Genomic DNA, 11,278 nt, shown 5'->3' on the forward strand with positions numbered 1-11,278 from the left:
CAGTGTACCCAAATATGTTTATATAGCGGTGACTTCCAGAAAATTGAAGTTCTCTCAGCACGTAAGGTGACAACAAAACTGTGACACAATGGACCTATAATAAATAGTTCATTTTCTGCTCTTCAGTGCAAACACATGGAACACCACCTAATTTCAGTTCAAACTCATTTCCTTTTTATTAAAATTCAAATTACCATTAACATGGTTTGGTACTCAATAAAGGGAAACTTGTTCAAATAAGGTAATATGTTCTCATCGGTATTTCCAGGTGATTGTTTACACGCAAGTAGTATTATCAGTAAATCCCCTGGAAGCCTATCGATGGGGTTTATACTTTGTCAAGGCCCAGTTCCTCAGGAGTGGAGATTCCCAGTTCATTTAAAGTTGGTCTAAGTTCCTGGATGACATAAGGGTAGATTTCCTTATGGGGTCCTGCTTTGTCCTTAACAACCTCTGGGATGCGAACAGCATTAGCAAAATCTTTTGACCGTCTGCATGCCCGCAAAGCAGCATCAATGATTGTGGGTTCTGGAACCAGATCATAGCCAACAAGCATGTTCATCCCTTTACGCAATTCCCAGGCATCAATATCTGGCTTGTTGAAGTATGTCACCCAGCAAGCATCAAATTCCTCATCTGTCTCATGTGATCCATGGGAGTAGCAGCGAACTGACTGAATACCCGCTGTGGGGCCAGGGGCCCGTGAGGTGCAGGAGGCCTTGAGAGCTGGCTCGGGAGGCTGCGGCCGCTGCCACAGCGGCGGAAAGTGGCACCCAGAATAATGGCGATGGTGGCTGCAGGCTCAGAAATCTTTTCTTTTTTACAGCTGCATAGTATTCCATGGTGTAAATGTACCACAGCTTTTTTATCCACGCATCTACTATGGGCACTTGGACTGTTTCCAGATCTTAGCTATTGCATACCACTTTCTTAAACTGAACACCACACAAAACAACTTAGAAGAAAAATTACAGCTGTATCCTTAGCACACACATACATGTACATGAGTGTTTTTAATATTGCTATAAAGTTTTTATCTAGCTATTACATGGGACCTGCAAATGAAAAACAACTTAGTTATATAGGTTATGAAGTAGACAGATTGCACCAGAAGGAAAATGATGGATTGAAAAGATATGCTCCTCAGAGAAGGTAAAGTTCAGGATGTAGCTTTTTTGGTGTGTTTGTATGTATAGGGCGGCAGAGGCTGGAGGAAGAAAGAGGGGTAGAGAATATGAATGAATTATAAAGGAATCATATCTTTAAAAATTGTGACTGAAAGAAAATAAGAGCACACTGAAGATTGTGTGCTTGATATTGAACACACATTTTCTATAACTTTTATATGGAGAACTGAAATACTAAAGTAATCAACTAGTAACAATAAACATTTATATAATTTGGATTTCTTTATGTAATTAGCAAGGCTTCATAAAAGTCTACCCTAACTTCTGTAGATATTCTTCCCTCCAAATAATTGGGGAGTCATTCAAATAACTCAGCAGTTAAGTGGGAGGGATACTTTTTACTTTTAATAATTACTTTTTTTTTAGATTAGATCTCATAATATTCAACTATCAGTTAATCAGTTATATGTGTTTACAATTTTATGAAGTTGTTCAGACAGGTAAATATAAGGTAAAAAGCTCACAAATCCAGGGTGAGGCCAACCAACTGTACAGAATGTTGCTGTTTATTATCATAGAAGCAGGATGTTTTTTCTTTCTACTTTTTCTAATATTAAGGTGATTAGAGCAATTCCACTGACTGACCCTAGTTGTTTTAACGTGGACTTTATACAGTCAAGCAAACCCTTCACTTTGAACTACTTCTGTTATTAAGGGAGGTGGTGATCTAAATGTTTCAAAATATAAGAAAGACTTTCATTTAACTTTAAAAACACAAAAATGAGAGTAATCAGAACTAAGAGGCTTCCAGTTCATACTAAGTATTCAAGAAATAAAAATGTTAGGAAACCATAAACATATTGGTTTATATTCCTAAAGAGTTCCAACTTTGGCGTTTTTGATTGGGACTTATCTAGTCTTCATGTTTCAAATAGCAATTTTTAAGAGGCCATAAAGTAAAGGAAATACTCGTCTTTTATCTAATGTAGACTTCAAGCGGCTAACCATGAAAAACAAGTTCCATGTCAAGACTTACTTATCAATAGGAGGAACCTATTATCTTAAAATTGCTGTATAAGGAACTAAATCACAGGTTGTTGAAACTGGAGGTGTTATTTCAATGCGAGACTATATACTTAATTACTTTCATGAATGCACACCTCCCACATTTAAGATTTCTAACTTGAAAAATTAACTAGAAAAACTCATATGCGATCAAACCTACAATTAAAAACTGCAAAGTAAGTGGGAATAATTGAGACATGCTTAAGAAGAAAAAAATGAGTGTAATATTTCCATTTGGGACTAAGAGCAAAATCAAAGTAGAGAAAAGTAGATTCAAAGGTTTAGAGGAAGGACATAGTGAATAAAAACAACAACAACTTTTCCCATGAAAATGAACTGCTATAAATTGACAGCTAAAATCCCTAAATTATTTCCACATTTTAGTGGTTTTAAACAGGTCACAACAAGTCAGTACTAAAATTGGGTTACTGGAGTATTTATTATGTGACTAAATCGAGATATGAGTATCCATTGTTGAGCTCCTAAACATTTAAGTGGATCCCTTGAAAATTAAAGTTCAAAGTCACTTTTCATGTGAACATCTAAGACCATTAATCTCAAGCAGTAAGTTATAACAGAAGGTATTGTAAATAATGTCTTCATGTATTATGGAAATAATAATGAAAAGTTTTCTCATTTTCCTTAAGAGAAAATCCAAGGATCTCAAAAAAGAACCTTTTTTTTTTTATGGAATCACACAGATGAAGTATTATATTAGTTAGGGTTCTGTAGAGAAATAGAACTGTGTGTGTGTGTGTGTGTGTGTGTGTGTGTGTATGTGTGTGTACTTATTATATGAAATTGATTTACATGATTTTGGAGGCTGATTAAGTCCTAATATCTACAGGGTGAGTCCATAGCTAGAGACCCAGGGTGTTGGAGGTGTTGTTCCAGTCCAGAGGGGAGCAGGCTGGAGAGGCAGGAAGATCTGCTGTCCCAGTCACACCGGAGGAATTCTTTCTTACTTGGAAGAGGATCAGCTATTGTGTTTTTTTCCCAATATTTAAACCTTTGATTGGATGAAGCCCATTCAGATTAGGAAGGGTAATCTGCTTTACTCCGTCCACCTATTTAAATGGTAAAATTATCCAAAAATACCCTCACAGAAACACCCAGAATATTGTTTGACCACATATCTGGGTACTCTGTGACCCAGCCAAGTTGACACATAACATTAAGCATCATAAGAATAATGAATGGAGTTTTTGGTCACATTTTCTCCAGCCAAGTGTCCCTGCATTGACGTGGCAGTGCGGTGGGGCAGTTATAAGATGAGCTAAGTGTGAAAATGTCTGTGTTAGAATCCTGTCTCCCTAACTTATTCCCCGGGTGACCTTGAACAAGCTATTACTACATGTTTTGATTCTTGAGTAGTAAATTAGCAATAATAACAGTGCCTACCTCATACTGTTGTTATTGTTGTGAAGAAAAAAAAAAAGAATAAATGAGATATTACATGTAAAGCACCTAGAAAAATAACCAGCTCATAGCAAGAACCCCCCAGTAATGCACTACATTACATAAAATTCTTGGAAATAAAATTATTTTTTTATAATAATTGTTTTACATATTTTTCTTTTACACCTGACTTTTTATATAATAGTTTTTAAATAAGTTTCATATAATAGTCCACTATTTTTCACTTGCTCCAACTGTTTTTTCCTGCCAAGTGTTCAGTAGTACATATAGTAAAACCCCTCTAAACAGGTTGACACATTTATAACACCAATATATCTTACAGGTACGTTGATCAAGTAGCTTTAAGTGGCTGTTATTGGCCATCAAGAGAATACAAAGAAAAGTAAGAAGAGTTAGACGTTCTTCTTTCTCAAAAATGTTTGGTTCAGTTGAGGAAGTAAATTAATATACAGGACTTGAAACAAGAATTAGAAACAATTCAAGACAGTATAGTACAGTACAGTAGGGACACAAAATCCTGACCTTCCCTGCTACTCTACAGAGCTGAGGATTTGTTAAACTGGATGTTGGGTTTTGTTTTTGTTGAATTAGGAGAATGGGCAAAGTAAACCGAAAGCTTAAAAACAAAAACTACAAAGCCAGACCAGCTAGTAGATCAACATAATAAAGAGGAGGGAGAGAGAGAAAGAAAGAAAGGAGGTGGGGAAACAAAATTTTTTGAATTAATCATCCAGGGTGAGTGGGTGGTAGTAAAACAAAGGTCTAGAGAAGCCACAAAAGTGTAGGGTATTCCAATGGGTGGGCTGGCCCTATTCTTTTACAAGTCATCCCCTCTCTCCTGTTTTATGGCTCACCCACCCCTTGCTTCGTCTTATTCTGATTTTGCTGAATCCTGTTGAGGCCTCGCTCTACTTGTATTTGTCCCCTCGTTTCTTTGAGCAGACTCCTGGGTTGACTTCCTCCGGGCTCAGTGCAGTCACTAACCTGTGTTATGGAGTGAATTTTTGGTGTGACCTCAGGAATGACCTTCCTCATAGGGCTCCTCAACTGGGGCCAGCCCAGGCTGGGCAGGAAGCTAAGTGCCCAGACTTTTACCTTCCAAGCCCTGGCCCCAGGTGTGTTGGGTGTCAGAGAGTAAGAACAAAGGTTAATGTTAATTACTTAATATTGTACAGTAAATTATACCTTACATTTATTGTTGCTGTGGCATAGTTACAATTGTTTTCTTACATATTACGATAAGACATAGAGCAATTTAGGATGATTCCAGGTGAGTGAAGCCGAAGGGCAAAAGATTATGATAGTCAGTTGGTGAATCACTAAGGCTTGTGAAAGGAACTGGTCTGCATGGAAATTGGTGCGCGTCAGAGAGATGCCTACAGAGAGAACCAGCAAGCTCTGGTAGCCACAACGGTAACAGAACGAGGGGCAGTCAGGTGACTTAGAGGTTTTGTAACAGAACAGGTAATGGCTGGACGGTTTTATAACAGGTCAAATGTGATGGGGGGACTAAAGCTGATGCAGTCAAGTTGGTGCTCCCCATGGCGGAATTGGGATTATGTTGGAGATAGAAAACAAGACAAGCAGATTTATTTGAATATCTTTCTAAACATTTGCTGATACCACGGGATGAGCACTGCTCCCTCCATTGAGGGAAAGTGAAAACAATGATACTGCATCGACGCAATGCCTCTAGAGAGACATCCAAACAATTCCTGACTTTTAAAAAAATATACGATGGTTTCTAAAATTCCCCCAAAGGGAAGACAGTAAATTCTAAGCTGACCTTTTGCAGGTACTGTCACTTAAAGATGTTTCTGGACTTCTTGGAGGAGGACAGTTTGTTTCTATAAGGGAAATGACTATGGATCCTCACCTACTGGGTGAGTGAATGTTTATTTTTTATTCAGATTGCAGGAATTAATTGCCTAAGAATGTCTCTTACAAAGTACAATAAGCTAGGTCAAGGGAGAATTAATTTCACGAACTAGGAAAAGCCAGAAGTTCTGCCAAACCAGGACTGACTTTCCTGACATGCTGACATTGATTTCGTGCATTAGAGGACTAAGGAACGTGTATGCTAATTAACGTAAAATCTTTAAGAGTTTAAATATTGCACTCAGGTTCCAGGGCTGTGCGACAGCAGCAATGTTATAATGAAATGCCATTTGCTGGGTTTGACTGGAAGTTACTTCTTTTCACGATCAAAGAAATTCATTTTAAAATCTATTTTAAAAGATTTCAGAGTGACATTTATGACATGCTCCTGTGTGAAAGGCTCTCTGTTGGGTACTTTGGCTGAGGGCTATGGGTTTTTTTTAATGCCATTCTTCTGCAGTGTAAACAGGAAAGGCTTGGAGTGGGTGGATTAGTCAGAGGATGGAACAGGGCAAGCGTTTGGGGATGGAGACTTGTTATGAAAGTCCAAGTGAGAGAAATAACATTTCTTGGCCCCGTTCCCAGTATTGTTTGCTGGACACAATTTGCGTGTGAACTGAGCTGCGTTCACACCCGACAATTCCGTTTTTTTTCTGATCAACTGGTGGTGCATTTAAGTTTCTCTGTGGCCGTGCTTTGGAAATTAAAACTTCAAAGGGCTGTCTTAGCCTTTGGTATGCTTGCCTAAAGAGCAGACACCCCGCTGAAGAGCCTCACTCTTTTCCCTCCTGTCATCTGTATAAAATGAATAGGTTTTGCCAAGAGCAAACCGGCAACGTTTCCTTATTCTGCCTTGAAGACTAACATAGTTCACTCTAAGGGACCCAGTGTGTCCCAGAATAATTGGCAGGGAGTTGTGAAATGGTCTTCTTCTACCGAGTACATGTAACTTGAGTAGTGTTTCCAGATCCTAAGGCCAATTTTCCGTGTGCCGGAACCTCAATCTCACTAAGTTAGGCTACAGAAAAAAAAATGGGGAAAATAAATTACATCCAGCTGTGATCATGCTACATGCCTCTCCATAACCCTAGGGATGTCTAGGAGGCTCAGAGGTTTCAGAGAACATGTGAAAATCAGTGCAAACGCCTTCTTGTTTACATTGACATTCCCAGTGAGAATTTGACACGGCAACAACTGGGAGAAAAACAGGAAACACTTAACCTCTTTTGTCGCTTTCAGTGGCAGAGTAGCAGAAGACATGACATGGGTCATTTGTTGGAAGACTTTTGGGAAAGATGTTTTTACATGTAAATTTAATGTAGTCTTTAACATTGCTAGCTAAGATTAGCTCTATTGGAGTATGGTAAAGACCTGTGAGTGTGGAGGCCTAAAGACAATTGGAACAGAAGGAGAACTTGCAAGTTTAATAGATTAAATATTCTATTAGCAAGGACAAGAATGTACACCTCAGGACATGGGAGAATATTGGCTGTGTCTAAAGAAAATATAAATGAGGTAGCTTTCAAACACCAAGAAGACTGGAAAGATGACTCAAGCTAGTCCCTGATCCTGCTTCTGAGCTCTGGCCCTCCTCCTCTTCCTGCTCCTTGCTTTTTCCTGAACTTGGGTATAAATGAAGGGCTGAAGTCACTCCTCTAAATTTATCAGAGGAGGGAGTTAAAGAAGCTTTTCTTTTCTTTTTTAAAATATGTTTTTATTGATTTCAGAGAGGAAGGGAGAGGGAGAGAGGGATAGAAACATCAATGATGAGAGAGAATCATTGATCGGCTACCTCCTGCATGTCCCACACTGGGGATCGAGCCTGCAACCTGGGCAAGTGCACTTGGCTAGAATTGAACCCAGGACCCTTCAGTCCACAGGCCCATGCTCTATCCACTGAGCCAAACTGGCCAGGGCAAAGCTTTTCAATTTTTAAGTTTATAATCAGCTAAGTCATTGTCCAATTAATTGTTTTTCATGTACACAAATATTTGTCTTTCTTAATAAGTTAGGAGTCACCATGATCAGACTATCATTCAATGTGTTGACTAAAGTCATAGTTTCTTTTTAGTTCTTTCTCAGATTAATGTGGGAGAAGGCTATTTGAGAGAGGTTGCAAAGCCTCCTCCTCATGATCAGACATGCTATTGAATTAGGAAAAGCTGCCATGACCAAGTACCACATTTCTTTTTTTTTTTTTCCTTGTTAATCCTCACCTGAGGATAATTTTTCATTGATTTTTAGAGATAGTGGAAGGGAGGGGGAGAGACACAGAGAAAGAAACATCAGTGTAAAAGAGACACATCGATTGGTTGCCTCCCACACGAACCTGGACCAGGGCCAGGGATTGACCCTGCAACCGAGGTACCTGCCCTTGACCTGAATCGAACCCAGGACCCTTCAGTCCGCAGGACGACAAACCGGCTAGAGCCCAAGTACCATGTTTTTTATATGGACTTGAGGAGAGCACTCTTCAAAGACCTGTGCTTGGTGGCACTGTGTCAGCTCAGTACTGGCTGTTCTCAAGGGAAAAAATTGTGAAACTTCACAAACCTGAGTTAGGATTAGACATCACAGATGCCAAGTCATAGTTCATGGCTGACACTCAGGAGAGCCTATATCAGGATGAAGGATATCTTATTGAGATGGATTACCAGTGTCAGGAGGTGAAGTTCTCTCTCTCAACCCACGTCACCTATTTAAATGTTCTTTTCCTTAATAAGAAATTGGCAGTGAACATTTGAAATGCAGAAGAGAATATTTCCAGAATAAGGTGAAAATATCCCACACTTTGGAACAGAAAAGAAATAGTATACTTAAAACAATGATGAATAAAAATAAAGTTTGGGGGTGAAGAAAATCATAGACTCTGGAAATGGGAAAGAAACAATAGAAAAAAATTTGAAAAATACCAAACACAACACAAAATATTTCTACAAACAAATATTGCTATAATTCAGTTATTATTTTTGCCTTTTGAGTGTTAACTAAATTAGAAATATTTCTAATGATGGTTAATATATACTTTTACTGGCAATTTAAGTTTTTGGCTAAACTTAATAGAACTATTTATGGACATTTTCCCTCGCCTGCCTGTAAAAATACATCACTGGGGTATTTTTAACAGCAAAGCCTGGATGAGATAGTCTACTTTCTTGACCTGTCAAACACTTGCGGCTGCTCTGCTTCTAAGTAGCCTCATTTGTAAGCCCTTGCTTCTGGGTTTTTCCCTTCAAAATTGGCATCATTTTTTATTTTTTAAAAAATGAAGTAGCATGTATATTAAAATAAACTACACATAGCTAAAATGTCACTTTACATAATTTCATGTCTCTGCAGGCATTTTGGTTACTTCTAGAAATAATTTTCAGATCCAGGTGATCCTGGAAAAGGATCTACTTTCTCTTTCATACAAACCAGGGCAGCTATGTCCTTTTTCTCCAAGCTTCAGCATGTTTCACTGGAGAGCAAAGAAAAGAAATATAACCATACCATTTTTATAAAATGAGCAACAGTGGAGGAGGTATTCAGAGAGGTTATAAAATACTGTTCGCTACTTCTGAGCAGGCATCTACTCACACCATATAGATCAGGAATGACAAATATGTTTCATTGCACGTGCCGATCAATTCTCATGGATCAGTTGCTAGCGGCTGCATAGAGAATCACATTGACAAGGCTTCAGAGGTTTGGTGAATGACTCCACAAGAAAGAGTGTTTGATTTTGAAATCTTCAAGCATTTTTTTTTAATGTTAATGAATTTAGGGAAGTTCCAGTTATATTTGGCGAAAAGAAATGTTCTAGTGGATAAGCTGCACAGAGGTGCGTATCTGCACCCCCTAAATAGTATTCATTTGGATAAATAAACAGATTTTTTAAAAGTAGAAGGTCGCTAAGACATTTGGAAGATGTTACATCAGTCACTCATGGTTTAGTGGTAATTAATTACTAATCTAACTGCTGGGTGAGATCAGTGGAGCGCTGGGAATGAAACGATGCTCGATTATGGGAGAAGAGGAATAGTGATTCGTGGGCGGGAGACACTAGAAGGCTTCCTAAAATGTAAAATTCTTTTGAGAGATTTGGACACTCTAGGTTGCCAATGTGTTATCTAGGTCACTGACGAAAATATCAAACAGAACCAGGCCTTGATCTGACACCTGCTAAACATTATTTATGACTTGAGTCTGACATCAAACCATTTGTAACCGTTCTATTTTCATTTCCTGAGCGCCCTTCTGTGTTTCCAGATCAGGAGAGTAGCAGTGCTCTCGGCACTTAGCTGATAGATTTGCCTGACTATATAGTACTCTGAATTAGCATAGGGATTTTCTTTCAATGACTCTCTGTACCTTTATCTATACTGCTGACATAGTGGAAATTGTGTGAGACAAAGGTGAAGAGACTTGCATTTTAGTTCTAGCTGACCCTAGTGAATGGTGTCATTTTGTACAAATTGCTTCATCTCAATGGACCTCAGAAGATGAAGGTTAGCCTAGATCAGCATTTCACAATCAGTGGCCCTCAAATTCCAGAGAGGCCTGTCCACTGCTAAGGGCCTGCAAATGCAACCCAGAATTGTCTGACTGTGTGCCAGCACTGCAGGTGAAATATTGTGGAGGTATAATGTTCCAAAGAGGACTGTTGAAAAGGAGAGAAACTCTGGCATAGGTTATGGGTGAGCTTCTATGTCTGTTATCTTTTGACTCATAGACCCCTCATCTACATTTGACAAAAGTAAGAATATTTGACAAGAGCAAGAATAATCGCCCTAGCCGGTAGCTCAGTGGTTAGAGTGTCGGCCCTCAGACTAACAGATCCCGGGTTCAATTCTGGTCAAGGGCATGTGTCTTCATTGCAGATTCCCTGGCTCTGGTCGGGGTGTGTGCAGGAGGCAACCAACCAATGTGTCTCTCTCACATTGATGTTTCTCTCTCTCTCCCTCTCCCCCCACTTTCTTTAAAAATCAATGGAAAAATATCCTTGGGTGAGGATTAACAAAACAAAAAAAGAAAAAGAAAAAAAAAGAATAATCACTTCTATTTACAGTAATATAACCTTAAGGCCTAGAAAAGTATAGCCAATTAATTTCCTTCATATTATAGAATGGCTTCTTAATGATATCTTACGAGTAAGTCTGTTTTCTTCAGTTTAGTACGATATATAATTTTTATTATATTTGGTACCTTTCCCTGATAATAGTTAAACTACCATGGATGTGTAATTATGTATTTGACTTAATTAAAATGTTGTTCTTTGGTTGACAAATTCCAATGAAAAGCAGGAGCAAACTGTACAATAAGTTTACTTTTGTAAAACATGCGATTTGACTTATCCCAGCACTGAGCGGTGGAGTTTCACTGTCAGCTAACATGAGCTGTGGCATCCTGGCTCTCTGCAGAGCTACCTGATGCCAGATACTCTTTTAATAGTGCCAGGAGATATTTCATCCATGATGTCAAAACTCGCAGAACATTTGAGCTAAGAATGCATGTTATGTACTCAGCAGGCACCAAAGAAAGTTGCTCAGGTCAAACAGACAAACTGTATTTGGAATTGACGTCTTTGAGAGATCAAGCTTCCATTGTTATTTTTAAAACTTTAACCTTGGTAAAAAAAATCACAGGTAGAGCCCTAACTGGTTTGGCTCAGTGGATAGAGAGTCAGCCTGCAGACTGAAGGGTCCTGGGTTCGATTCCGTGGTGGGCTTGATCCCCAGTGGGGGGACGTGCAGGAGGCAGCCAATCAATGATTCTCTCTTATCATTGATGTTTCTATCTCTCTTTCC

The 11,278-nt window shown here is 38.8% G+C and overlaps 1 pseudogene across 1 annotated transcript; it reads right to left on the bottom strand.

The window, feature by feature from the left end:
- Positions 1–277: 277 nt before the first annotated feature.
- On the bottom strand, positions 278–10,944 carry LOC307116357 (cytochrome c oxidase subunit 5A, mitochondrial-like; annotated as a pseudogene). The gene is made up of 2 exons: positions 10,898–10,944; positions 278–826 (listed from the first exon to the last, which is right to left on the bottom strand). The product of its transcript is annotated as a cytochrome c oxidase subunit 5A, mitochondrial-like (transcript).
- Positions 10,945–11,278: the final 334 nt, after the last annotated feature.

The sequence above is a fragment of the Cnephaeus nilssonii genome (assembly GCF_951640355.1).
Source record: "Cnephaeus nilssonii genome assembly, chromosome: 1".
In the NCBI taxonomy this organism is placed as follows: domain Eukaryota; kingdom Metazoa; phylum Chordata; class Mammalia; order Chiroptera; family Vespertilionidae; genus Cnephaeus; species Cnephaeus nilssonii.